The sequence below is a fragment of the Schistocerca cancellata genome, chromosome 1, assembly GCF_023864275.1.
Source record: "Schistocerca cancellata isolate TAMUIC-IGC-003103 chromosome 1, iqSchCanc2.1, whole genome shotgun sequence".
NCBI lineage: Eukaryota > Metazoa > Arthropoda > Insecta > Orthoptera > Acrididae > Schistocerca > Schistocerca cancellata.
In genome coordinates this window covers 155,502,630-155,517,934 of record NC_064626.1, presented here as the reverse complement: position 1 = coordinate 155,517,934, position 15,305 = coordinate 155,502,630, and the positions used below count along the sequence as shown (strand labels likewise).

Genomic DNA, 15,305 nt, shown 5'->3' with positions numbered 1-15,305 from the left:
CTGTTACTAATTGACCTTTTGGGGAAACCCTCCATCAGAAAAAAACAAACACACATTCACACAAGCAAGTCGGCCAGGCTGTGTCGATTGCATGACATCGGGCTGCGGTCTGATTCCGGTGCTTGTGGTCTGACGGCACAGGAGTTGATCATGCAGTTCAGTTACCAGCACAGCATCTGCAGCTATTACAGTTCTGGGCTCTGACTTTTGCTTAAGGTTTTCCTATGGTTATTCTGTTACAATCTCCTCCCTTCTGCAAAGAAAATTCATCTTCATAATTTGCTGGGACATAGACAGTAGTTTATGTACAGTTATTTTGAATATTTATTTACTCCTCCACTCACAGTATCACTTTGTACATTATTCATCTGACTTTGCTAGCACTTATGTACATTTTCTAATAACCACTGAGTCACATGTTCTCACTTGCTTATGTTTGTACATTAATTCCGTTTTTTCTACTTAACAGCTATACTGTTTCACACTGTGGGCAAGATATGAAGTCACTAAGGCATTGTATCTGCTAGTCTTCCAGCTTAATACCTATTCGATAAAATTCACATCTCCCACATTTTCAATTTCTTACATCACATTCCTCTAACCACTTGAATAGGAGTCTCAAATACAACACTAAGTATTACCTCTGAAAAATCCAGGATGGAATGGAACAATATTACGAGAACAATAGCTGCTACTCACTATATAGCAAACTTGCTGAGTCGCAGATAGGTACAACAAAAAGACTGTCACAAAACAAGCTTTTAGTCAACAAGGCCTTCGTCAAACACACACACACACACACACACACACACACACACACACACAGAGCACAGTATCTGGGGCAACTGGGTGGGGGCAAGGAGGGAGATTGGTGCAGGGAGGGCCAAGGATAACAGGGTAGGGGTTGGGGACTGTGAAGTGCTGCTGGGGAGCATGCAGGGATTAGATGGAGAGAGGTTAGGGCAGCTAGGTGCAGTTGGGAGGTTAGACAGAGGGTGGGGGAGAGAGGGAGTGGCAGAAAAGGGAGAAATAAAAAGACTGGATGCATTGGTGGAGTAGAGGGCTGTCTAGTGCTGGAATGGGAATAGGAAAGGGGCTAGATGGCTGAGGACAATGACTAACGAAAACTGAGACCAGGAGAGTTACAGGAACATAGGATTCAGAAAAGCTGGTGTTGGCGGGAAGGACCCACATGCATTTCCTTCACCCAGCCCTCCCTCCCTATCCTCGCACCTTCCCCTTTGCCCCCTCCTACCCCCTCTCTTGGTGTTCTGATTTATATCGACGTGGCTATCCACCTGGTATCCTGTATTGGTTACAATTTTGTTCCGTTTGTTTCTTCTTTCATACTTTTTGGTATTAAGATCCCTACATAAGGTTTGACCTCCACTTCAAAATTTCCTATTTTTAGTGTGAGCTGTTGGAGGAAGAACTCCCTCCTTAGCATCTACGGTGTGAATTCCTCTTCCCCTTTCCTTCTCCTCTCCCTTTCCCATTGTAGCCTCCTTCCACTCTTCTAGGTCACCAGCACATGTAGCCAGTCCATATGTACCCATATGGCTGAGCTCCCTGACAACACAGGCATCACACTATTGATACCTGAGCTGTGCCCTCCCCATGCATGCCAAGGAGTGTTTGCTTATCTTCTTGGAGCATCAGAACTCCTGGCAATGGCCACTGTGCCAGATGGCCCTTGCTGTGGCTGAGTGGCACCCATGGGGAAAGCCCCTGGTTGGAGAGGGTGGTATCAGGGTGGATTTTTGGCACATGAAGCATATCAAGCTGCAAAAAACCTGGCCATCTCTTCAAATGGTGTGGATCGTTGAATGCTGCTTCATATGACCTGGCAGCCTTCCCTTCCCTGGCTACACCATGGGAGGAAAGCCAGGCTCACTGTCTTGGGATGAAACCCTTTCCCTGTTACCTCATCTGTACTAGGACGGTTGGACACATTCACCACCACAAAGCCATTGTTTTTTGTGGAAAATATCGAGGTCAGATTTGATGAAGCGGAGTCTCTTAGTAAGATGTGGTTGGGCTCCCTGTTGACCAAAGCTGCTTCTGCCACCCAATCCACAGCTTTTCATGCCTGTGATCGTCTTGGCAATGTCCTGGTGTCTATTACTTCTCACCAATCTCTGAATATGGTCCAGGGAGTGATTTTTCATATGGACCTCATTCTGCAAACTGATGAAAACTCTGGGCAAATCTGGAGCAGTGTGGCATTCGTTTTGTTCAATGTGTGCAGAAGGGTTGGAAAGACAAGCGCCCTGATACTGGCACCTTCATTCTGGCTTTCGAGGAGACACCCTCCCAGAGAAGGTCAAGTTTACATGCTACAGATGTGACATGAAACCATATGTCCTTCCGCCTATGTGGTGCTTTCGGTGGTTGTTTTTCCAGCATGTGTCTTCCCACTGTACAGCGGTCCCTCTGGGTGGCAACTGTGGACACCATCTCCATGAGGAAAGCCCCTGTGTTCTGCCACCTGTGTGTGTCAGTTGTGCTGACTGCCACTCCCCTCACTCACTGGATTGCCCAGCTTACAAGAGAAAAAAATAAGATCCAACAATTTAAGTCAACAAATCGCTTGTCTTATGCTGGGGCTCACCAAAAGTATGAGAGACTCCAACCTGTGTCATTAAATTAAACTTTTGCCTCTGCTATTTGATTTCCTGCTCCTTCCTCTTCCTTACACCAGCCTTGTCCTCCTCTCCCTTCCCCCTCCCCCTCCCCCTCCCCCTCCCCTGCAGTTCCCACGGCCTCCCGTCCAGTAGCTGTTCCCCCTCCCCAGCTAAAGAAGTGGCCCCCTTCTTCGGCACTAGCCTGTAATCGGGTTCCCTCTTGGGACCCCTCTCCCCGGCATCTCTCAGGCCAGAAGACTCCTACCTCCACTCAGTCACGAGATGCATTGTCTGTGTGTTCCAAGGTCGCCTGCTCTGTTTTGGTTCCAGATCTTGCAGACACCTATCCTCCGTCTGTGCCCTGCCATGCTCCACCTCTAAAAGGGAAGAAGAAGAAACATAAATCCCAAGACAAGGCATCACCGGTGCCTCCAGAGGTGCTATTTCCCCCCTTGCAACCTGAGTCTGACATTTTATTTTTGGATGTCACCCCATCCTTGTCAGTGACGACTACTGACCAAGTGACACAACCTCCTCTCAGCTTCTTTATGTCTAACTTGGACTCTCACCACATTATCATCCAGTGGGATTGCAATGGATACTATCATCACTTACCAGAAATGCAACGTCTTGTCTCATCCTATTCTGTATTCTGTCTTGTTCCTCAAGAAACGCATTTCCGTAATGACCACTCTCCAACATTTTGTGGTTATCTGGCATTCTGTCAGAACTGTGCCAGCCCCAGGGTAGCATCTCGTGGAGTCTGCACTTCAGTTTTCCCCGATGTCACTAGTGACTGGAGTCCCCTACGTACCAACTTGGAAACCAATAATGGTTCGAGTGCAAACGACTCTGGCAATCACTATATGCAATGTCTACCTCCCTACAGATAGGCCACTTCTTTATGCTGAACTGTCTCCTGACCCCATTTCTCCTTCTTGGGGACTTCAGAGCTCACCACCCACTGTGGGGAAGTGTCACTTCAATGGTTAGGGGTACCCTAATTGACCAACTTATCACGTGACCAACTTATCACGGACCTCGATTTGTGTCTCCTCAATGATGGTTCCCCTACTCATTTCAGTGCTGCTCATGGCACCTTCTGTGCTATCAATCTCATGATCTCTTCCCCTGGCCTCGTGGCTTCCCTATGTTGGTCAACCCATGATGACCTTTGTGACAGTGACCACTTTCTGCTGACTCTATTGTTACCCTGCTGTCACCAGACATATGGGCACCCACATTGGGAATTCCGCAGGGCCAGTTGGCCTTTATACACATCTACTGTACACTTCGACACCTCCCTCCCGAATTCCATCAATGTAGTTGTGCAAGGCATCTCGTCCACTATTCTTCATGCTGGTGGTACTGCCATCTCCATGTCCACAGGCCTCCCTTGTCGTCGACCAGTACTGTGGTGGACCAAGGATGTCACTGTCACTGTCCAGGCCTGCCGAAGGTTGCTGCTGTGATTTAAGTGACACCCTTCACAGACCAGCCTCCTCACTTTTAAGCGTCTCCATGCTAAAGCTCATTTCCTTATTAAGCAGAGTAAAAAGGAATGCTGGGAGCACTAAGTTTCCTTCCTGGGGATGTATGCCTCTTCATTGCAGATTTGGTCCAAGCCTTCTGGGCCGCCAGTGACAGTCAGCTGTCCAGGGTCTTAACCTCCAAGGTGCCCTGTGCACTGATCCGTTGGTCCTCGTAGAACACCTCATGACACACTTTGCGACAGATTCAGCATCCTCTTCATATCCTACTACCTTTCTCTGGCAGAACCGCAGAGTTGAACAGACTCCCCTTCTGTTTCATTCTGCACCATACTGAGCCCTATACTTCACTCTTCACTGAATGGGAATTGTTCAGGATCTTGTCTCTTCCTGAGACATTCACAACCAGTTGATCCAACACTTGGACTTTCCCCAGACGCAACATCTCCCCAGGGTCTTCAACTGCATTTGGCTCACAGGTGCTTTTCTGTCACAATGGCGAGACAATACAGTTATCCCCATTCTTAATCCTGGGAAGAAGCCAACGTCTCTTGACAGCTACCGTCCAATTAACTTGCCAAATGTACTTTGTAAACTGCTCAGGAGCATGGTCAGTTTCAGATTATGTTGGGTACACGAATCTTGGGGCCTTTTGTCCCCATATCAATGTGGCTTCCGGGCAGGACGTTCTTCAACTGACCATTTACTCCAACTGGAATCAGCCACCTGACAGGCCTTCACTCACTGCTGGCACCTTGTCGTGGTCTTCTTTGACCTACATAAGGCATACGACATGGCTTGGTTCCATCACATTTTAGTTACCCTCCATGACTGCAGCTTCTGTGGTCCCCTTCTGATTTTTATTTGCATGTTTTTATCTCATTGCCTATTCCGGGTTCAAGTTGGCAGTTCACTCAGCGTCCCTTGGATTCAGGAGAACAATATTTCACTGGGTTCTGTGCTAAGTATCACACTCTTCCTCACTGCCATCAATGGACTCGTGATCTCTGTTGGGCCTCTGGCTACCCCCGGCATTGTACGTCGATGATTTTTGCGTCCGGTGCAGCTCCCACTCGGTAGCATCTGCTGAGTGCCGGCTCCAGGGCGCCATCTGATGGGCCTCTGCATGGACCACCTCCCATGGCTTCCAGTTTTTTCCCTCCAAAATGCAGGTTATGCGTTTTTGTTGTCGACCTACAGTACACCCCGATACAGAACTTTATTTAGGTAACCAGCTCCTCGATGTTGTAGCACAGTCTTGTTTCTTGGGCCTTATTTTTGATAACAAGCTGACATTGCTGCACCACATTCACCACCTAAAGACTACATGTATGCAGAAGCTTAATGCTCTCCATCTCCAGGTCCACACATCTTGGGGTGCAGATCGTTCCACATTTCTGCATCTTTACTGTAGTTTGGTCTTGTCCAGACTAGATTATGGTAGTCAGGTTTATGGCTCAGCAGCTCCTTCCATTGTGGAACTGCTTGACCTTGTCCATCATTGTGGGGTGCATCTGGCTATTGGTGTCGTTTGCAGTAGTCCCATTGATAGCCTCCTCACACAAGCGGGGATTCCCCCTCTACACTCGGGAGTACGACAGTTCAATTCCGCGTCCGGCCATCCTGGTTAAGGTTTTACATGATTTCCCTAAATCGCTCCAGGCAAATGCCGGGATGGCTCCTTTGAAAGGGCACGGCCGACTTCCTTCCCCATTCTTCCCTAATCCAATGAGACCGATGACCTCGCTGTCTGGTCTCCTTCCCCAAACAACCCCAACCCCCACCCTCTACACATACGATGGAGCCAACTCCTTGTTTCTTATGCAATCACCATTTGCCAGTTCCCTGACCACCCTGTGTATCCTATGCTCTTTGTCTCCCTCCTAACACCTGCCCATGGGTGGGATTGCGAGTTGGCATGTGTCTCACTTCCCTATGTCAAGATCTCCATCTCCACTCACTGAACTGCACCCCATATCTTTCCTCCCCTAGCCCTCGTTGGATGGTGCCTAGACCACGGATTAGGACCAATCTATTCCAGGGTACTAAGATATCTGTCGCTCCTCTGGTTTTCCGGTGTCTTGTATGTGCCATCCTTGCAGGGTTCCAGGGTGTCACCATCTTTTACACTGATGGCTCTAAGACAATTGATAAAGTGGGATATGCTTTCACGCCTCCTACTGGCTTCGAACACCATTTAGTGCTGGGGTTATGTAGTGTGTTCACAGCAGAGCTTCTAGCCGTTCGCATAGCCCTCATTTTTGTTTCTCAGGCCTCCCTCCACAGTGTTTTAATTTGTTCAGACTCCATGAGCAGCCTGCAGGCTATCAATTGATGCTACTCTTGTCACACTTTGGTCTCTGCTATCCACGACCTTCTCTCTGCCCTTGAGCGTGCCACCTGTCCTGTTCAGTCATCATTCTCTGGGTCCCAAATCATGTGGGCATCCCAGGAAATGAACTGGCTGACTGTTAGGCTAGGGAAGCAGATACTTACCCCCATATCCTTTCATGATTCCAGCTGCAGATATGCGGATCTACGTCAAAACTTTCTTTGCCCAAAAGCGCAATGCCATCTGGAGTGCTACTGCTCATAGTAATAAACTCCACACAATCAAAGAGTCTACTGCAATTTGGCGCTCTTCCTTCCGCTTCTCTTGGAAGGAATCCACTGTTTTACACTATTTACGCATTGGTCATACCCGTCTCACCCCCACATTGTGGTGGTGGACCCAGACTGACTTATTTACAGATGTAAGGTTCTACATCTTGGAGCAGGGGCAGGTTGGTTGTGGTTGGGACTTCTTTTACAGTCTTCTCGGTCTGTTCCCCCGTGACCACCCCCTTCTTTCAAGTTTTTGGCCTTGTTCGTGGGATGAGATCCTTCTTACTCGTCTTTGCATAGGCCACAGCCCTATGACACATGGATTCTTATTCCAGTTAGAGGACCTTCCAATGTGTGTTGCTTGTGGCATGCAGATCACGGTGCGCCTTATTTTATTGGACTGCATTTTATTTGCCAACTGGCGGATTTGCTGGTGGATCTGCCATGATGAAATGAATGTGGTTAGGGTTTTAAAGTTTTTTGAATTGTCCAACATTTTAAACAAGATTTTAGGGAGATGTTCTTAATGTGTCAAAGGGTAGCTGACTCACCCTAGGTTTTTTTTTTTAAATTTTTTTTATATATATATATATATATAAAGTGGTCAGCCAGTCAAATTTCCCTGTGCTCTTCTTTTTGTTCTTCTGTGTTTTGTTTTCTCTGTGTTTTAATTTCTTGGTTAGGTCTCTTCCCTCCTAATTGGTTTTAGTTCATGTGAGAGTGCATGTGACACAGTGTGACTGTATGGTCGTTTCAAGTGCATGCGTGTACAACACTTTTAGTTCATCTCCACACTCATTTGTTTTCATAAGTGTAAGGGCGCTGATGACCTTACTGTTGGGTGCTCATCAGATCCAAACAAACGTGCACACACACACACACACACACACACACACACACACACACACACACAAACTCTTCTCCCGTGAATAGAGTTATTTCAGTTCTATGTTGTAATTTCTATGTGTAGTGTTGCCAAGTATGAGTCACACAGCTATAAATGCACATCTAAGGTAAAAATCAATATTCTGCAGATGATTTAATTATCAAATTGGATGGGAAAAGAAAATAATATAAAAAAAATCTTAAATCAGAGAAGCACACTCTTCACTGTTGGGAAAATGCTACTACATCTCAACAGAAACAAACATTTGCTGAAAGCTTAAAGAAGAAAAGAAGCAATGACTGTTTCAGAAAAAACTGTTAAAACTTTTGGAAAAGCAAACATTTCATTCACAAACTCCAACAGGCTGAACCAGCCCTTGTCTGAACAAATGAAAAACTGAGTATCCAGAAGTCCTGATCCCACTTCTCACAAACCACTGGCAAGACTCAACACATGAAGGTTCTCTTAATTCCCTTTTCCACAGACAAACAAGGTGAGATTTCATTGGACTTTGTTCCCGGCTTCCCTTCACTCCAGCAGTGTTTTCTGCCATTTGAATTCTTTATGATAGTTACAATTTTTATTTGTTACAGACCCAATTTTGCACCATTTTGACACTAAGTTTTGTATTGCGGACTTCACTGGAGATTTTGCTAAAACGCTTCATCTTAAACCCTTGCGCAGACAGTTCCATCAGTTGTGGTTTGCATAACACTCAACAATGAACAAAGCAGTTTTATCAAGAGCATCATTTTGTGTCACATTTAATAGATCACTGAACATGAGTGTTCCCGTCACTCATCCAAATATAACAACACAGTAAAGTACTTAGGATGGAGCATATGGGAGATGTGCATGTGCATATATATGACAGCAATCAATTGATGCATCACACTCTCAGTTTCCAGCATTTTCTGTGACAAGCAGTTCTCCTGTTCATTAACGAGGGTCAGTACCACATACCCTGGAAATATTTTCTGGACCACTTTTATTTTCCCCACATGGCAAAAAGATACTTAAAACTGTTTCATCGTCTGCAGAGCTACTTGCCTTTCGAACTTGTACTACTGCAGTGAATGTTGGTTTTATGTCTGTCTTAGCTACAATTAAGCTTTAATTAAGCTATTCATAGATGCTCACATTTGTTCTTATTCCCTTATTGTCCATCCCTGGTAGCTGAATGGTCAGCGCAACGGAATGTCATACCTCACGGCTCAGTTTTGATTCCCGGCTGGGTCGGAGATTTTCTCCGCTCAGGGACTGGGTGTTCTGTTGTCCTTATCATCATTTCATTCCAATCGACATGCAAGTCACCGAAATGACATCAACCCAAAAGACTTGCACCAGGTGAACGGTCTACCCGATGGGAGGCCCTAGCCACAAGACATTTCCATTTCCTTATTCTTTATTAGACCTACTCCTGCATTACTCCTAGTTGATTCTGTACTTATAAACACGTACTCATCTGACCAGAAATCTATTCTTCTTGCCACCGCACTTCAATAATACTCACTGTATCTAGTTTTCCCTTTTTAAATTCTTTGGCTTATCTCCTCGATTAAGAGAACTAAGATTCCATGTTCTGATTTGTAGAAAACCAGCTTTGTTTTTCCTAATGATGATATACTCTTCAGTAGTTCCCACCTAGAGAACCAAGTGGGGAACTGTTTTACTTCCAGAATTTTTTACTCAAGAGTATGCTGCCAACATTTAACCACACAGTAGAGCTACATGCCCTATAGTTACGCCTTGGTTTCAGCCATTCACAGTACCAGCATAGTAGGGCTATGTTCACTGACGTTACAAGGCCAGATCAGTTAGTCATTCAGACTGTTTCCCCTGCAATTACTAAAAGAGGCCATTTGGCCTGCCTCTCCACAGATATCCCTTCATTGTGGCTGCACCTGCAGTACAGCTACCTGTATCATGAAGGAACACGAGCCACCTCACCTCACCTCAACAACGCCCGTGGTTCTTCACTGAACTCGAAATGTTTCTTACCACAAATTTCTTCAGATATGAGAAAAACTGAATGCCAGGAAGGAACAATTCTCATGAGTAGTGTGTATGAGAGTACAGCTCTAATTTCAGATCCCTCAGATTTTGTTTTATCAGAGTGCCCTAGTTGGCAGGTACATTGTCCTGACAAACCAGAAAACCTTTGTAGAATTTGCTTGTTGCTGCTTTTCTTTTGTGACATCAGTAACGAAAACCCCTTTTACATTCCAAAATAGACTAATCAAAATCTCTCTGGCAGATGAAATCCACATCACTTTTAGATGCTGGACCCCATCCTCTCTCCCCCAATTGTTTTTATTGCTGGCATCTTTGTTTTTTCTGTCAGCCTCAGTAACAAATTCATTAGATTTTAAGGGGCAGTCAGATGGAAACCGAACACCTGTCATGAAGGGACCATGGAATGGCTCCATTCAAAAGCATTCGTCATATGAGTTAAGACCTTTATCCCCTGCAAGATGAGATGATCAGTTCCTGTTACGTAGAATGCTTCGGTGGCTGACAAATCCAAAACACACCCACTCTCACACTTCCCCATCTGACTGAAACATCTATGCATTTCTTTCTTCAGATTGCCAAAGATGTGAAAATGACATGGTGAAAGATCAAGGCTGTACACAGGATGTTGCTGTGTGTCCCAGCCACATCACTACATTTGTCTGATTGGCAGTGGGGAGGACATCATTGTGCAATTGAATGATTCTGTTCAACTGCATTCCTGGGCATTTTGAGTTATTGGCACATCGCAGTTTATCAAAGTGTCTTTGTAGTGCAGCTCATTGATTGTGGTTCCACATTCCAGGAACTCTACAAGCAAAAAGGCTCCTGAAGTTGAAGAAGAAAGTCATCATGACACTACCAGAACTTTGAACAGCTTTGGATGTCATTGGCTGGGGAGATGGGAGATGTTTCCACAGTTGGCTTTGCCATTTACCCTTGGGCTGTTGGAATGCTGTCGGATGTAAACACCTCCTCCCCCGCCCCCACCCCCACCCCCACCCCCACTGCCTATTGGACAAAAGCTATATTTCAGCGATTTGGTTGAGAAACACTGTAAGAACCTCTGTACAGCCTGGATTTTCGCCAAGTGATTTTTACATCTTTGGCAAACTGCAGAAAAACATGCATGGACATCAGTCTCAATCAGACAAGCAACTCTGAGAGTGGATGTGGTTGTCGATCCATCACCAGCTGACCACATTCTACGAAACCAGAATTCATTGTCTCATCTCCAAGTGGAATAAATGTCTAAATGTCTGTGAAGATTAATTTAGGATGATACTTTCCATGGTCCTGTTGTGGTGGGTGTTCTGTTTTGATTTGATTGCTCCTCATATTTTTTTTTTTTTTTTTTTTACCATTTTCTTTTAGTCTACTTTCGGCTGACATTCAATAAATTCAGTACTCACTTTCCACATAGCTATCTCTTGCTTAATTGCTCATATGAAATGCCCTATAGCCTGTGTTCTGACTAACCTATGTTCTGACATACTTCATACATCTGTCATTGCCAATGGTCTGGTTACATTATTGTTTGTGGATTTGGGATGCTCTTCATGAGGATCATCTGCAAGACTTCATAATAGATAAAAATGAAGCAGCAGCTTCATAAATCTCCACCAACATTAGATGAATTTCTGCATATTATTTATTAGTTATTGGGAGCTCCAACGTTAGGCGGGTGATGGAGCCCCTTAGGGAAATAGCGAGAAGGTCGGGGAAGAAGGCCAGTGTTCACTCTGTCTGCTTGCCGGGGGGTCTCATCCGAGATGTGGAGGAGGCCCTACCGGCGGCGATAGAGAGCACTGGGTGCACCCGACTGCAAATTGTTGCTCATGTCGGCACCAATGACTCCTGCCGTCTGGGTTCAGAGGTCATCCTCAGTTCGTACAGGCGGTTGGCGGAATTGGTGAAGACGGAAAGCCTCGCTCGCGGGGTGGAATCAGAGCTAACTATTTGTAGTATCGTTCCCAGAACCGATCGCGGTCCTCTGGTTTGGAGCCGAGTGGAAGGCTTAAACCAGAGGCTCAGACGATTCTGCGGAGATCTGGGGTGCAAATTTCTGGACCTCCGCTATCGGGTGGAGAAATGTAGGGTCCCCCTGAATAGGTCAGGCATGCACTACACGCCGGAAGCGGCTACAAGGGTAGCGGAGTACGTGTGGAGTGCACATGGGGGTTTTTTAGGTTAGAGAATCCCCTCCCTAGGCCCGACAAGACGCCTCCTGAGACGCGGCAAGATAGGAGTAGGCAAAATGCAACAGGGAATAACAATATTAATGTGCTAATAGTAAACTGCAGGAGCGTCTATAGAAAGGTCCCAGAACTGCTCTCATTAATAAACGATCACAACGCCCATATAGTACTAGGGACAGAAAGTTGGCTGAAACCAGACGTAAACAGTAACGAAATCCTAAACTCAGATTGGAATGTATACCGCAGAGACAGGCTGAACAGTGAAGGGGGAGGCGTGTTTATAGCGGTAAGAAGTGCAATAGTATCGAAGGAAATTGACGGAGATCCGAAATGTGAAATGATTTGGGTGAAGGTCGCGGTTAAAGCAGGCTCAGACATGGTAATTGGATGTCTCTATAGGCCCCCTGGCTCAGCAGCTGTTGTGGCTGAGCACCTGAAGGATAATTTGGAAAATATTTCGAGTAGATTTCCCCACCATGTTATAGTTCTGGGTGGAGATTTTAATTTGCCGGATATAGACTGGGAGACTCAGACGTTCATAACGGGTGGCAGGGACAAAGAATCCAGTGAAATTTTTTTAAGTGCTTTATCTGAAAACTACCTTGAGCAGTTAAACAGAGAACCGACTCGTGGCGATAACATATTAGACCTTCTGGTGACAAACAGACCCGAACTATTTGAAAAAGTTAATGATTTCAGCCGTAAATAGGAATATTAAAAAGGGTAGGAAGATATTTCTGTTTAGAAAAAGTGACAAAAAGCAGATTTCAGAGTACCTGTTGGCTCAACACAAAAGTTTTGTCTCAAGTACTGATAGTGTTGAGGATCAGTGGACAAAGTTCAAAACCATCGTACAATATGCGTTAGATGAGTATGTGCCAAGCAAGATCGTAAGAGATGGAAAAGAGCCACCGTGGTTCAACAACCGAGTTAGAAAACTGCTGCGGAAGCAAAGGGAACTTCACAGCAAACATAAACATAGCCAATGCCTTGCAGACAAACAAAAATTACGTGAAGCGAAATGTAGTGTGAAGAGAGCTATGCGAGAGGCGTTCAATGAATTCGAAAGTAAAGTTCTATGTACTGACTTGGCAGAAAATCCTAAGAAATTTTGGTCTTATGTCAAAGCGGTAGGTGGATCAAAACAAAATGTCCAGACACTCTGTGACCAAAATGGTACTGAAACAGAGGATGACAGACTAAAGGCCGAAATACTAAATGTCTTTTTCCAAAGTTGTTTCACAGAGGAAGATTGCACTGTAGTTCCTTCTCTAGATTGTCGCACAGATGACTAAAAGGTAGATATCGAAATAGACGACAGAGGGATAGAGAAACAATTAAAATCGCTCAAAAGAGGAAAGGCCTCTGGACCTGATGGGATACCAGTTCGATTTTACACAGAGTACGCGAAGGAACTTGCCCCCCTTCTTGCAGCGGTGTACCGTAGGTCTCTAGAAGAGCGTAGCGTTCCAAAGGATTGGAAAAGGGCACAGGTCATCCCCGTTTTCAAGAAGGGACGTCGAACAGATGTGCAGAACTATAGACCTATATCTCTAACGTCGATCAGTTGTAGAATTTTGGAACACGTATTGTGTTCAAGTATAATGACTTTTCTGGAGACTAGAAATCTACTCTGTAGGAATCAGCATGGGTTTCGAAAAAGACGGTCATGTGAAACCCAGCTCGCGCTATTCGTCCACGAGACTCAGAGGGCCATAGACACGGGTTCACAGGTAGATGCCGTGTTTCTTGACTTCCGCAAGGCGTTCGATACAGTTCCCCACAGTCGTTTATTGAACAAAGTAAGAGCATATGGACTATCAGACCAATTGTGTGATTGGATTGAGGAGTTCCTAGATAACAGGACGCAGCATGTTATTCTCAATGGAGAGAAGTCTTCCGAAGTAAGAGTAATTTCAGGTGTGCCGCAGGGGAGTGTCATAGGACCGTTGCTATTCACAATATACATAAATGACCTGGTGGATGACATCGGAAGTTCACTGAGGCTTTTTGCAGATGATGCTGTGGTGTATCGAGAGGTTGTAACAATGGAAAATTGTACTGAAATGCAGGAGGATCTGCAGCGAATTGACGCATGGTGCAGGGAATGGCAACTGAATCTCAATGTAGACAAGTGTAATGTGCTGCGAATACACAGAAAGATAGATCCTTTATCATTTAGCTACAAAATAGCAGGTCAGCAACTGGAAGCAGTTAATACCATAAATTATCTGGGAGTACGCATTAGGAGTGATTTAAAATGGAATGATCATATAATGTTGATTGTCGGTAAAGCAGATGCCAGACTGAGATTCATTGGAAGAATCCTAAGGAAATGCAATCCGAAAACAAAAGAAGTAGGTTACAGTACGCTTGTTCGCCCACTGCTTGAATACTGCTCAGCAGTGTGGGATCCGTACCAGATAGGGTTGATAGAAGAGATAGAGAAGATCCAACGGAGAGCAGCGCGCTTCGTTACAGGATCATTTAGTAATCGCGAAAGCGTTACGGAGATGATAGATAAACTCCAGTGGAAGACTCTGCAGGAGAGACGCTCAGTAGCTCGGTACGGGCTTTTGTCAAAGTTTCGAGAACATACCTTCACCGAAGAGTCAAGCAGTATATTGCTCCCTCCTACGTATATCTCGCGAAGAGACCATGAGGATAAAATCAGAGAGATTAGAGCCCACACAGAGGCATACCGACAATCCTTCTTTCCACGAACAATACGAGACTGGAATAGAAGGGAGAACCGATAGAGGTACTGAAGTTACCCTCCGCCACACACCGTCAGGTGGCTTGCGGAGTATGGATGTAGATGTAGATGTAGATGTAGATATATGCTAAATCATAGAAAATATGGAATTTTATGTTGGCATAGTATTACAGTTTATTGTATTCAGCAAAATATACATTCAGTGTGATTGGTTTAAAAATGTTTATAAAAGATAGTATTTCATAGATGCAGTTGACTCGTGAGTTATGTTATTATGAAACATATATCAACATAACAAGACAGAAATCTAATTTATAACCATGGTATCGCTCAGCAAAAAGGGGGCTTTACTCTGTGCCATCACAATGAAGTATGTCTCTTGCCATCATAATGAAGCATGTCGGTTATACATGTGCATACGCAGTGCTGTTGCTACTGCATCACCTAAGCCACTAGTAATTTTGGTAATTCGTTCTCGAAAGAAAATTTTCATAACAGTTTCATGTTACTATTTGTTACTTGTTAATTGAGAAGGAAATGGAACACAGCTGTAATGTACCCCTCATCTTATTCAATCTGTGTAGTGAGCAAGCAGTAAAGGAAATCGAGGATAAATTTTGTAAGGGAACTGAAGTTCAGGGAGAAGAAAAAAAAACTTTAAAATTTGCTAATGGCATTGTAGTTCTGCCAAAAACAGCAATGGATTTGGAAGATCAGTTATATGGAATTGACAGTGTCTTGGGAAGAGATTAAAATATGTACATGAACCAAAGT

The 15,305-nt window shown here is 44.8% G+C and overlaps 1 protein-coding gene across 1 annotated transcript in view; it reads left to right on the top strand.

Moving 5' to 3' along the window:
• Positions 1-15,305, top strand: part of LOC126167427 (protein KIAA0100) — a 296,899-nt gene that overhangs the window by 118,509 nt on the left and 163,085 nt on the right. The gene's annotated exons all lie outside the window — the stretch shown is intronic.